Raw genomic sequence first — 14,045 nt, 5'->3', positions numbered from 1 at the left:
CGGAGCGAGGACGAAAAAAAGAACACCTCCACGAGGTACTGCCTGCCTTTTATGCTATTTCAGGGATGTCCTATGGGGGTCAGAGGGGCGGAGTTGACCCGTAGTATGATGGCATGACGCAGAGCCAGGAAATATATATATACACACACATATATATATGTAACGCTGAGCGCTCCGGTCCCTGCTTCTGGATCGTTCCAGATCCACTCACCTGTGCCCGCTCCGGCTCCCTCCTCCGCTCCCCGCTCAGCTGGTTCCCGGCGCGTGCACCCCTGCACCATAGGGCGCGTGCACGCCGGCTGTTTGAAATTTAAGGGCCCAGTGCACCAGTAATGGTGCCTGGTCCAAACCTCCCTTCCTGTTTCCTGTTTCCTGTGTCCTGTTTCCTGTTTCTTATATAAGTGACCTGCCCCTTCCTGCCCTTGCCGGATCTTTGTTGCCTTGTTGCCTTAGTGAAAGCGTTATTTGTGTTATCCCTTGCCTGTTGCCGAACCCTTTGCTAATGACTACCACCTCTGAACCTGTGCTGCCTGCCCTGACCTTTGCTATGTCTGACTACGCCTCTGCCTGTCCCTTTTGTACTACGCCTATATCAGCAGTCGGTGAGGTTGAGCCGCTACCAGAGGACACAACCTGGTAGTTACCGCCGCAGCAAGCCCATTTCGCCTTGCGGCGGGCTCTGGTGAAAACCAGTAACTACTTAGAACCGATCCTCCGGTACGGTCCACGCCAATCCCTCACTGACACAGCGGATCCACTCCCTGCACCGCTCCTGCTACCAGTCCGGACCCTGACAGTAAGATCCGGCCATGGATCCCGCTGATGTGCCTCTGCCTAGTATCGCGGACCTAACTACAGTTGTGGCCCAGCATTCGCAGCAGATCGCTCAGCAAGGTCAACAGCTGGCACAGTTGACCGCCATGCTGCAACAGCTTCTTCCAGCACAGAAGCAGCCGCCTCCACCTCCTGCATCTGCTTCACCACCGCAGCCTGTGGCCGCCGCCACTTCTAGAGTCCATCTGTCCATGCCGGCCAAGTACGACGGTGATCCCAAGTTGTGCCGCGGATTCTTATCCCAATACTCCCTTCACCTGGAGATGTCGGCTGACCAGTTCCCCTCGGAGCGAGCCAAGGAGGCATTTGTCGTTAGCCTGCTTTTGGGGAAGGCCCTGGCCTGGGCTACACCGCTTTGGGACCGCAACAATCCTGCCACTGCCAGTGTCCAGAGTTTCTTTCAGGAATTCCGGAGTGTTTTTGAGGAGCCAGCCCGGGCTGCCTCAGCAGAGACTGCATTATTGAACTTGTCCCAGGGGAGTTCTTCTGTCGGAGACTATGCTATCCGTTTCCGCACCCTGGCTTCGGAACTCTCCTGGAATAACGAAGCGCTCTGTGCTACCTTTAAGAAAGGCTTGTCCAGCGCCATAAAGGACGTCCTGGCCGCACGAGAAGTCCCTACCAACCTAAGTGACCTCATCCATTTGGCCACTAAGATTGACCTGCATTTTGCTGAGCGACGAGAGGAACTGCTTCAGGAAAAGGGAAGTGCTCGTCCCAGACGCTTTCCTCATCTGGCTCCTATCTTCCAGCATCCACCGCAACCCTCTTCTAGGCCTCCCGCCGAGGAAGCCATGCAGGTGGATCGGTCTCGCCTGACCACGCAAGAAAGGAACCGCTGTAGAGACGAGAACCTCTGTTTGTACTGTGCCAGTACTGAGCACTTTCTAAAGGACTGTCCTCTCCGTCCACCGCGTCAGGGAAAACGCCCGCACCTAGTCAACGTGGGAGAGGCGTTGCTAGGTGTGAATACCTCCTCTCCACGCATTACTGTACTCGTGCGGATTTCCATGTCCGCCAAGATCTCCTTTGCTGCCTCTGCCTTTCTGGATTCCGGTTCAGCCGGTAACTTCATCGACGCCTCGCTGGTGAACAAGTTCAACATCCCTGTGGTTCGTTTACTGAAGCCCATCTTCATCTCCACAGTTAATGGAGAGAGACTCGACGGTATGGTGCAGTTCCGTACAGAACCCCTCCAGATGGACATCGGAGTCCTGCATTCTGAGCAATTGGAGTTTTTTGTGTTACCCCATTGCACCTCAGAACTCCTCTTGGGTCTGCCCTGGCTCCAGCACCATTGTCCCGTTCTGGATTGGACCTCCGGAGAGGTTTGAAGCTGGGGTTCGGCTTGTTTCGGCAGATGTCTCAAGTCGGTACGAGTCAAGTCTGCACCTGTTATTTCTCCTCCTCCCGGTCTGCCTGAACCATATGCGGATTTTCCAGACGTTTTTTGCAAGAAACAAGCGGAGGTGTTGCCTCCACATAGGCCATATGACTGCCCCATTGACTTGCAACCTGGCACTACGCCGCCTAGGGGAAGAATCTATCCTCTCTCCCCTCCAGAGACTCTAGCCATGTCAGAGTATATCCAGGAGAACCTGCAGAGAGGGTTTATCAGGAAATCCTCTTCTCCTGCCGGAGCAGGATTCTTTTTTGTTGCGAAGAAGGACGGTACCCTTAGGCCTTACATAGACTTTCGGGGTCTCAACAGCATTACTGTAAAGAACCGTTACCCTCTTCCCCTGATTACGGAACTCTTTGACCGGTTACAAGGCGCCAAGTACTTCACCAAGTTGGATCTCAGAGGGGCCTATAACCTTATTCGCATCCGAGAGGGTGACGAGTGGAAGACGGCTTTTAACACCCGAGACGGGCATTTTGAGTACTTAGTCATGCCTTTCGGACTCTGTAACGCTCCGGCGGTCTTCCAGGAGTTCGTTAACGACATTTTCCGAGACCTGCTCTATACCTGTGTCGTGGTCTATTTGTATGACATCCTCATCTTCTCTACTAACTTGGATCAACACCGTGCTCATGTCTGCTTAGTACTCTCCCGTCTCAGGAAGAACCGTCTCTACGCTAAATTTGAAAAGTGCTTGTTCGACCGTACCAGTCTTCCCTTCCTGGGCTACATCATTTCTACCAAGGGACTACAAATGGATCCTGCCAAACTGTCTGCCATCCTGGACTGGCCTCATCCCTCTGGCCTTAAGGCCATCCAGCGATTCCTCGGATTCGCAAACTATTATAGACAGTTCATCCCGCATTACTCCACCCTTGTGGCACCAATTGTAGCCCTAACCAAGAAGGGGGCTAACCCGAAATCTTGGTCGCCCCAGGGCGAGAAGGCCTCCAGCGCTCAGAAGTCTGCCTTTGCCACCGCCCCAGTTCTGTCCAGACCGGATCCTACTAAGCCGTTCTACCTGGAAGTAGAGGCTTCCTCTGGTGGTGCTGGTGCTTTGCTCATGCAAAAGACTACGAGAGGCAAGTCGGTTACTTGCGGGTTTTTCTCTAAGACTTTCTCTCCCGGTGAAAGAAATTATTCTATTGGGGATAGAGAATTACTCGCCATCAAGCTGGCCTTGGAGGAGTGGAGGCATTTACTGGAAGGATCGGTACATCCCGTGAACATCTACATGGATCATAAAAATGTATCTTACCTCCAGTCTGCTCAGAGACTAAATCCCCGCCAAGCTCGCTGGTCTCTATTTCTTGCCAGATTTAACTTCCGGATCCACTTTCGTCCAGCGAGCAAGAACCTCAGGGCCGATGCCCTCTCTCGTTCGTCTGATGTCACAGGAGAGGAAGTCAAGCCACAGCACATTGTGCCCCCAGAATGTCTGGTCACCGTGGCACCTATAGACTTGCGTAACCTCCCTCCCGGAAAGACCTATGTTTCTCCCCGTCTTCGCCTAAAGGTTCTTAAGTGGGGACATTCTTCTCTTCTCGCAGGACATCCTGGCGTCCGAAAGACTCTACAACTTATCTCCAGGAGATATTGGTGGCCATCCTTGGAGAAGGACATCACTGAATTTGTACAGTCCTGCTCTGTATGTGCCAGAGACAAAACCCCTCGCCAAAGACCCGCCGGCTTTCTCCAGCCACTTCCCATACCAGAGACCCCTTGGTCCAATATCGCAATGGACTTTGTTACGGACCTACCACCATCTCACGGGAAAACTATAATTTGGGTCGTCGTAGATCGCTTCTCGAAGATGGCGCACTTCATCCCGTTGCCAGCCTTACCATCCGCACCTCAGTTGGCCAAGCATTTCCTCCGACACATCTTCTGGTTACACGGCCTGCCTTCACATATTGTCTCCGATAGAGGAGTCCAGTTTGTGTCCAAGTTCTGGAGGGCTCTTTGTGGACGGCTTAAAATCAAGCTGGATTTCTCTTCTTCATACCACCCCCAAACCAACGGACAAGTAGAGCGGGTCAATCAAATCTTGGGCGACTACCTTCGCCACTTCGTTTCCTCCCGTCAAGACGATTGGGTCGACCTCCTCCCGTGGGCGGAGTTCTCCTATAACCACAAAGACTCTTCCGCCACCAACAAGTCTCCCTTCTTTGTGGTTTACGGTCGTCATCCTCTGCCTCCTCTGCCGTTATCCTCCTCCTCCAGTGTACCTGCAGTGGATGACCTGGTGCAAGACTTTTCTGCCATCTGGCGTGAGATGCGCCTGTCCCTCTTACAGGCCTCATCCCGCATGAAAATCCAAGCGGACAAGAAACGTCGGTCTCCTCCTGTCCTGGTTCCTGGGGACAGAGTTTGGCTCTCCTCCAAGTACGTCTGCTTCAGGGTTCCTAGTTACAAGCTTGGTCCTCGTTATTTGGGACCCTACAAGGTCAAGAAGAGGATCAATCCTGTGTTTTACCAACTCCATCTCCCTTCCTCCCTTAAAATTCCCAAATGTTTTCATGTCGCCCTCCTCATGCCTGCGGTCTTTAATCGCTTTTCCCCCAAAAATCTTCCTCCCACGCCTGTATCCGGTACCTCGGATGTCTTCTCCGTTCAGGAGATATTGGCCTCTAAATTGGTCAGGGGGAGAAGATATTTTTTGGTGGACTGGGAGGGCTGCGGTCCTGAAGAGAGATCCTGGGAGCCAGAGGAGAATATCTTGGACCGTAACCTCATCCTCAGGTTTCTGGGTACCAAAAAGAGGGGGAGACCAAAGGGGGGGGGGTACTGTAACGCTGAGCGCTCCGGTCCCTGCTTCTGGACCGTAGCGCTCGCGGCGTTCGTTCCAGATCCACTCACCTGTGCCGCTCCGGCTCCCTCCTCCACTCCCCGCTCACGTGGTTCCCGGCGCGTGCACCCCTGCACCATAGGGTGCGCGCACGCCGGCTGTTTGAAATTTAAGGGGCCAGTGCACCAGTAATGGTGCCTGGTCCAAACCTCCCTTCCTGTTTCCTGTGTCCTGTTTCCTGTGTCCTGTTTCCTGTTTCTTATATAAGTGACCTGCCCCTTCGTGACTTGCCGGATCTTTGTTGCCTTGTTGCCTTAGTGAAAGCGTTATTTGTGTTATCCCTTGCCTGTTGCCGAACCCTTTGCTAACGACTACCGCCTCTGAACCTGTGCTGCCTGCCCTGACCTTTGCTATGTCTGACTACGCCTCTGCCTGTCCCTTTTGTACTACGCCTATATCAGCAGTCGGTGAGGTTGAGCCGCTACCAGAGGACACAACCTGGTAGTTACCGCCGCAGCAAGCCCATCCCGCCTTGCGGCGGGCTCTGGTGAAAACCAGTAACTACTTAGAACCGATCCTCCGGTACGGTCCACGCCAATCCCTCACTGACACAGTGGATCCACTCCCTGCGCCGCTCCTGCTACCAGTCCGGACCCTGACAATATATATATATATATAATATATAACGCATGAATTATAATCTAATCAATAATATAATTATATATATATATATATATATATATATATATATATATGTGTGTGTATATATATATATATATATATATATATATATATATATATATATATATATACACATATAATATAAATGTGTTATGTGTTTGTGTCTTGTGCAACGTTTGAATTTCCCTCCCAGTTCCGCTCCCATGCAGCATTGCTGCAGGGAACGGAACTAGGAAGTCATCATACCGACGGACGAGCGGCGGGGATCTCGGCTGGCGGTCACAGCAATGAGAGATCATCGCTGCATCGCCAGGAGAAGGTAAGAGACACCGCTGCGTGCTCTGCACATCTACCCCGAGCGTGACTTGGGGATACCGATCCTAGTCTAAAAAATCCACCCCGAGTCACGCTCGGGGATACCGCCAGGGAGGTTAAACAATTGCTTTTTTTGTCCAGGACTGACAGGCACAACAAATTTAACCCAAGAGGTAACTGTTTCATGTTAAAAGAAGTCTCCTCAGAACCTCAAAATTTAATTTTAGGATCTGCAGGTAAATCTTGCAACAGTTGGTGTCAAATTGTATGCACTTACAGTCAAAAAGTGACTGCACCATTTTTATTACAGTTTGCCAAAAAACATGTAAACATGTAAACAAAGATGAGGCCTTCTGGAACAATCCCTGGAATTCATGAAGACTGGTGCAGACAGATTTTGTGAAAGTGTCTCATACTCATTCTAAAAGTGGTTCAGTATGCGCCAAATTCTTCTACCTGTTTAGAACTTGTATTTGAATTTAAGGCATGCCAGGGGTGGACTGGGCCGGGGGGCAATAGCCCCCTGGGCCACTCTGATGCCCCATCAAAAGATCACTCTATTTCCGTCACAGACATGCTTAAAGGCTTTCTGGTGAAGAGGAGTAAAAAGTCCCCACCAATGTCCTACTGAGTGTGGGATGAGGATGAGGACAGAGCACAGGGCAACCCCTCGACATAGATGGTGTGTGTCTGAGCAGAGACTGGCCCCATGCCCCACTGGAAGCTTTCCTTCCCGACCATCTCTGACCGAGCCTCCCCGGCTCCCACCTGAACCCCCTGCAGCCAGTTCAGGAACCAAGAGTTAGTGCAGCAGGTGATGTTCAGCCTGAACCACCAGGTGGGGCAGAGCTTCAGTCTGGGATAGGAGGGAGCAGGGAAGAGGGAGAGTGGGAGGGGGGCTGAGTCACTGCACCATGGGCCTTTGGGTTGTCCTTGCCCCCTGAGCCAAAAGTTGCCAGTCAGCCCCTGGTGCATGCTGTACCACTTTTAGAATGCACATAAGACACTTTTGCAAAACCTGTCTTTACTAGTTTTTCTCTCTGTATGCCAAAAGAGCGTTGGTCCTAAACGGCTCCACTTTCGTAAGATACAAACTGTCTGTATTTTATTTTGAATTTGCTACATTCAATGTGCTACAATGTAAAAGTGATATATTGTAGAACTACCTACATTTGATGCACGTGTCAATGTCAGAACCAAAAGTGTGGCAAATGCTTAATGAATTTGCAACAATACATTTCTGGGAGAAACACTAGAAAAATGGAGCAGCAGCTTTACTGAAACCCCCCCCTCTCAATGTGCTGTGGGCTGGTTAATTAATGCAGAGATGTTTGAGACATTAGCACTTTGCCCATTTAAGTACTGTAATTGTGGCTGTGACTGAGGAATAAGTGGTAGGGTTATCAAAGTGGTTCTAAAGCCTAAATATTTTTTTACCTTAATGCACCCCTTGCATTAAATCTGAACTCCAGCTTTTGATACACTTTACAAAGTTTGTTTGGGCCAGGCTGGCCCAAACTTTGTCCCTCACTAACATGTGAGGCCGCTGGATGTGCTGTATAAACTGTATGTAGCTTAATTGCACAAAACGGTATAATAGCCACAGATACAGATTGCTGGAAAGACTTAGTGCAGGTCGCAGGGCACTCTTATATGTGAGTTGTCATTTTTAAACTGAATGTTTTTTACATACTAAATAAATATGTTGTGCAATGATGGCATTTTCTTATTAGATGACTGAGTGAGAGGGCAGATCTGGTGGACTGGAAGATAACGCTTATAATTGATGGTTATCTGCTGAGTGAGAGTTTTGGGTGGTGAAGGATTACACACAATATTTGTGGTGGACAGCATGCTAAGCACGGAATTGGACACTAATATATAGAGGAGAGTGATTATACTCAAGGAATCATCACCTTGAATGGATGGACATTTATTTTAATATTTTAAAATTATGTTTAAATATTTGGGCACAGTTCACATTGGCGTTGGTATATTTGAAAGTGTATATTTATATACTGTATATTACAGTTAGCGCGGCTATCTATATTTGTAGAATTTTATCAGAACAGCTCGCTAAACAGCTGCAGCCAAACACACAGGAGGGATTTTTTATATTTTTTATATATTTATCTTATTTTGCGCTGGAGACATGTTTATAACATAATGTATAAAATGTTAATCTCCTATTGTTTTACTATTATGTTTTTTAAATGTTTGGAGCATTGTGTCAATGCGTTTTAAATTATTTCTGTGGTGCATATTTGTAGCTGATGTGGTGCAAAGTGCGGTGAATAAATTCAGTGAAATATGCTGCCATTGGTAGCAAAACAGTTAACTTCTGCAACAGGAGGGCTTTAAATTGCTTGGTTGCCGAGCCATGCAGCTTGGCCCTTTGAAAAAGTAAATTGGACAAAACACCATGTCAGGGTGAAGCCGCATGGTGACATTTGATGACGTCACGCATCCTCTTCGTGGAGATTCGAAGTCTGGAATGCTGTAAAGGTGGGTAAGATGACCCGACCTCGGTGTGAGACTCTGGGAAATGTGAGGACGAGTGCTAGGAGCAGGAATGTTGCAGCCTGTTTGGATTTGATAAGCCTGTGTTTTTAGGATGTTTGTGAGTAGTATTTTTAACTATGAATACATTAACTACTTAAGGAACAAGCCTATTTTGATACATGTTGGCTGCAAGTTAAAATCAGTATTTTTGCTAGAAAATTACTTAGAACCCCCAAACATTTTATATATATATATATATATATATATATATATATATATTTTTTTTTTAGCAAAGGCTCTGGAGAATAAAATGGTGGTTGTTGCAATATTTTTTGTCACTCGGAATTTGCGCAGCAGTCTTTCAAACGCAATTTAAAAAAAAATAAACAGTAATGTTAGCCCAATTTTTTTGTATATTGTGAAAAATGATGTCACACTGAGTAAACTGTTACGGTTTAAAATAGTGCATACTCGTGGAATGGTGACAAACCACGGTACTTAAAAGTCTCCATAGGCGAGGCTTTAAAATTTTTTAACAGTTACCAGTTTAGAGTTACAGAGGTCTTTTTCTAGAATTATTGCTCTCGCTCAGACAATCGTGGTGAAAGCTCACAAGTGTGGTTGGAACACTGTTTTCATTTGCGGGCATGACTTATGTTTGTGTTTTCTTTTGTGCTTGAGCTCACGGCAACAGGGAGGCTTTTTAAAAAAAAAAAAATTAATTCATTTTATTAAATTTTTTATTTTTAGCACTGTTTTTTTTTAAACCTCCCTTGGGACAGTAAAAGGCAGTGACAGGTACTCTTTATGGAGGGATTGGGGGTCAGACCCCTCCACTGCACTTCAAAGTATTCAAAATACCAAAATCTGCATTTTTAAATACTGACAGTTTGTTAAAATCAGCGCCGTTAGCAGCCGAGTATACCGGAAAGGACATTGTGATGTCCCTTCCGGGTTACTACATCAGAGACCCGATCAAAGCCGAATCCAGCTTTTTTCAGGACTCAAACCAGCCGGTGGATGTGCCAGCTGGTTGCTCCAGTCTCCCGGTGGGACAGGGGACCCAGGGAGGGGGGGCGCAGAAGGCTGCGGGAGGGGAGGATGTCCCCTCCCGCTCGCTGGGATAAGTGGCTGCTGAGCCACATCAGCTGTTTTCTTCTGAAAGCCGACCACCGGCTGTAAAAAATGGTACAACCACTTCTGCAAGCCGACGCACAGGTACGTCGGTTTGCGAGAAGTGGTTAAAATGTAATTTATGTTAATTCACTATGGGAGTTTTCCTTTTTGATATTTGAGGGATCTCATGACTAGTGTTGAGCGAACACGGACTGTATTATTCGTGTTCGTACCGAATAATTGGATTTTTTGTACCCGAACACGGACACGGACACTTTACTGTATGTTCGGGTAAAAATCCGTGTTCGGTCGTTTTATTTCCGGGTTTTGCATGCTTTGGCGCTCTTTTCATGGCGGGCTTTCAACAGCCAATCAACAATCGTTTAACTGGTGTGCCTTAAGCCATCCCAGCCATGCCTGCAAATGTCTTAGTAGCTGTGATTGGCCGTCTGAAGCATGTGACCTCTCAGAACTAGACAACCACTTTGCGGCCGTATTTCTACAACGACCGGTCGGAAAGTGGTTAAGAACAGTGTGCAGGTAAATGTGAGGGATGATATTAATAAAGGAGCTATGGACGAGGTAGAAACCCTATGGGTAGAAATTTCAAAGGGAAGGCACTGTGGGGAAGGTAATATTGGGCGTATGCTATAGGCCCCCCAACCAGAGGGAGGAGGGGGAGGCGGACCTCCTTTTACAGATAGGATTGGCAGCAAGGATGGGAAATGTAATTATAATGGGGGACTTTAATTATCCAGATATAGACTGGGCAGAGGGAACCGCACATTCAGCCAAGGTTCGGCAGTTCCTAAATGTTTTGTAAGACAATTTCATGGGTCAGATGGTGAATGCACCGACAAAAAACAATGCGGTACTTGACCTACTGATTACCAACAATATAGACCTGCTCACGGATATAGAAATATGGGGCAACTTAGGAAACAGGGACCATAGGTCAATAGTGTTGAGCGAACACGGACTGTATTATTCGTGTTCGTACCGAATAATTGGATTTTTTGTACCCGAACACGGACACGGACACTTTACTGTATGTTCGGGTAAAAATCCGTGTTCGGTCGTTTTATTTCCGGGTTTTGCATGCTTTGGCGCTCTTTTCATGGCGGGCTTTCAACAGCCAATCAACAATCGTTTAACTGGTGTGCCTTAAGCCATCCCAGCCATGCCTGCAAATGTCTCAGTAGCTGTGATTGGCCGTCTGAAGCATGTGACCAAGTCTTTATAAGTTCGAGGCAGCCGCAGCGGCGTCATTATGCTGCTTATATCAGGGACAGAGCACACATCAACGTGCTGGCTGCTGATTAGGGAAAGATAGGCAGGAAAAAACCATTTGTGTCCGGATAGAATTGAGGGACAGGTCGGAGTGTTTAGGCAGGGCGAGTTGTAGGCATTTTAGGGATAGAGTCTGCTGAATTATAGGGTCAGTGTCTTCTACAAACTACAATCGATATTGCTGTGTGGGGGGTGGGGTGAATCTGCACTCAATCCTGATCTACGATCTCTTCTCAATCCTGTTAGGGACAGAGTCTGCTGAATTTTAGGGAAACTGTGTTCTACAAACTACAATCGATATTGCTGTGTGGTGTGGGATTGGAGATAGGCAGGTGTCAGTGATCCACATCCATTTTTCTGTGTGTGAGCTGCAGTGAACACAATCTTTTTGGGCTGCAGTGAACACAATCTTTTTGGGCTGCAGTGAACACAATCTTTTTGGGCTGCAGTGAACACAATCTTTTTGGGCTGCAGTGAACACAATCTTTTTGGGCTGCAGTGAACACAATCTTTTTGGGGTGCAGTGAACAAAATCTTTTGGGGTGCAGTGAACACAATCCTTTTTGGTGTGCAGTGAACACAATCTTTGTGGGGTGCAGTGAACAAAATCCTTTGTGGGGTGCAGTGAACACAATCTTTTTGGGGTGCAGTGAACAAAATCCTTTTTGGGGTGCAGTGAACAACATCCTTTTTGGGGTGCAGTGAACACAATCTTTTTGGGGTGCAGTGAACAAAATCTTTTGTGGGGTGCAGTGAACACAATCTTTTTGGGGTGCAGTGAACACAATCTTTTTGGGGTGGAGTGAACAACATCCTTTTTGGGGTGCAGTGAACAAAATCCTTTTTGGGGTGCAGTGAACAAAATCATTTTTGGGGTGCAGTGAACACAATCTTTTTGGGGTGCAGTGAACACAATCTTTGTGGGGTGCAGTGAACACAATCTTTTTGGGGTGGAGTGAACAACATCCTTTTTGGGGTGCAGTGAACAACATCCTTTTTGGGGTGCAGTGAACACAATCTTTTTGGGGTGCAGTGAACACAATCTTTGTGGGGTACAGTGAACAGAATCTTTGTGGGGTGCAGTGAACACAATCTTTGGGGGGTACAGTGAACACAATCTTTTTGGGGTGCAGTGAACACAATCTTTGTGGGGTGCAGTGAACACAATCTTTTTGGGGTGGAGTGAACAAAATCATTTTTGGGGTGCAGTGAACAACATCCTTTTTGGGGTGCAGTGATCAAAATCCTTTTTGGGGTGCAGTGAACACAATCTTTTTGGGGTGCAGTGAACAAAATCCTTTGTGGGGTGCAGTGAACAGAATCTTTGTGGGGTGCAGTGAACACAATCTTTGGGGGGGTACAGTGAACACAATCTTTTTGGGGTGCAGTGAACACAATCTTTGTGGGGTACAGTGAACAGAATCTTTGTGGGGTGCAGTGAACACAATCTTTGGGGGGTACAGTGAACACAATCTTTTTGGGGTGCAGTGAACACAATCTTTGGGGGGTACAGTGAACACAATCTTTTTGGGGTGCAGTGAACACAATCTTTGTGGGGTGCAGTGAACACAATCTTTGGGGGGGTACAGTGAACACAATCTTTTTGGGGTGCAGTGAACAACATCCTTTTAGGGTGCAGTGAACACAATCTTTGTGGGGTGCAGTGAACAACATCCTTTTAGGGTGCAGTGAACACAATCTTTGTGGGGTACAGTGAACAGAATCTTTGTGGGGTGCAGTGAACACAATCTTTGGGGGGTACAGTGAACACAATCTTTGTGAGGTGCAGTGAACACAATCTTTGTGGGGTGCAGTGAACACAATCATTGTGGGGTGCAGTGAACTCAATCTTTGTGGGGTACAGTGAACACAATCTCATACTTCTGAAGATTTGAGGGTGCTGCCTGTTCCATACTCCCCCTACTCCTCATCTAGCCTTTTAGGGGTACAAACAATAGTAATTGGGGCCTAGTGTGGTTGTGTACGTGTGATATACATACACTTTTTTTGGATCATATTTTCTATTCCGCTATTTAATCAAAAACCTTTGGGGATCAGTTAAATTGGGGGATAGTCTGTGTTGGTACGTGTGAGAGAGATCCACCTTTCCAAGTTGTTGGGGTTCATCTCATACTTCTGAAGGTTTGAGGGTGCTGCCTGTTCCATACTCCCCCTACTCCTAGCCTTTTAGGGGTACAAACAATAGTAATTGGGGCCTAGTGTGGTTGTGTACGTGTGATATACATACACTTTTTTTGGATCATATTTTCTATTCCGCTATTTAATCAAAAACCTTTGGGGATCAGTTAAATTGGGGGATAGTCTGTGTTGGTACGTGTGAGAGAGATCCACCTTTCCAAGTTGTTGGGGTTCATCTCATACTTCTGAAGGTTTGAGGGTGCTGCCTGTTCCATACCCCCCCTACTCCTCATCTAGCCTTTTAGGGGTACAAACAATAGTAATTGGGGCCTAGTGTGGTTGTGTACGTGTGATATACATACACTTTTTTTGGATCATATTTTCTATTCCGCTATTTAATCAAAAACCTTTGGGGATCAGTTAAATTGGGGGATAGTCTGTGTTGGTACGTGTGAGAGAGATCCACCTTTCCAAGTTGTTGGGGTTCATCTCATACTTCTGAAGGTTTGAGGGTGCTGCCTGTTCCATACCCCCCCTACTCCTCATCTAGCCTTTTAGGGGTACAAACAATAGTAATTGGGGCCTAGTGTGGTTGTGTACGTGTGATATACATACACTTTTTTTGGATCATATTTTCTATTCCGCTATTTAATCAAAAACCTTTGGGGATCATTTAAATTGGGGGATAGTCTGTGTTGGTACGTGTGAGAGAGATCCACCTTTCCAAGTTGTTGGGGTTCATCTCATACTTCTGAAGGTTTGAGGGTGCTGCCTGTTCCATACCCCCCCTACTCCTCATCTAGCCTTTTAGGGGTACAAACAATAGTAATTGGGGCCTAGTGTGGTTGTGTACGTGTGATATACATACACTTTTTTTGGATCATATTTTCTATTCCGCTATTTAATCAAAAACCTTTGGGGATCAGTTAAATTGGGGGATAGTCTGTGTTGGTACGTGTGAGAGAGATCCACCTTTCC

The sequence above is a fragment of the Pelophylax lessonae genome, assembly GCF_965119305.1.
Source record: "Pelophylax lessonae genome assembly, chromosome: 4".
In the NCBI taxonomy this organism is placed as follows: domain Eukaryota; kingdom Metazoa; phylum Chordata; class Amphibia; order Anura; family Ranidae; genus Pelophylax; species Pelophylax lessonae.
Note: the sequence above shows the minus strand (reverse complement) of the source record.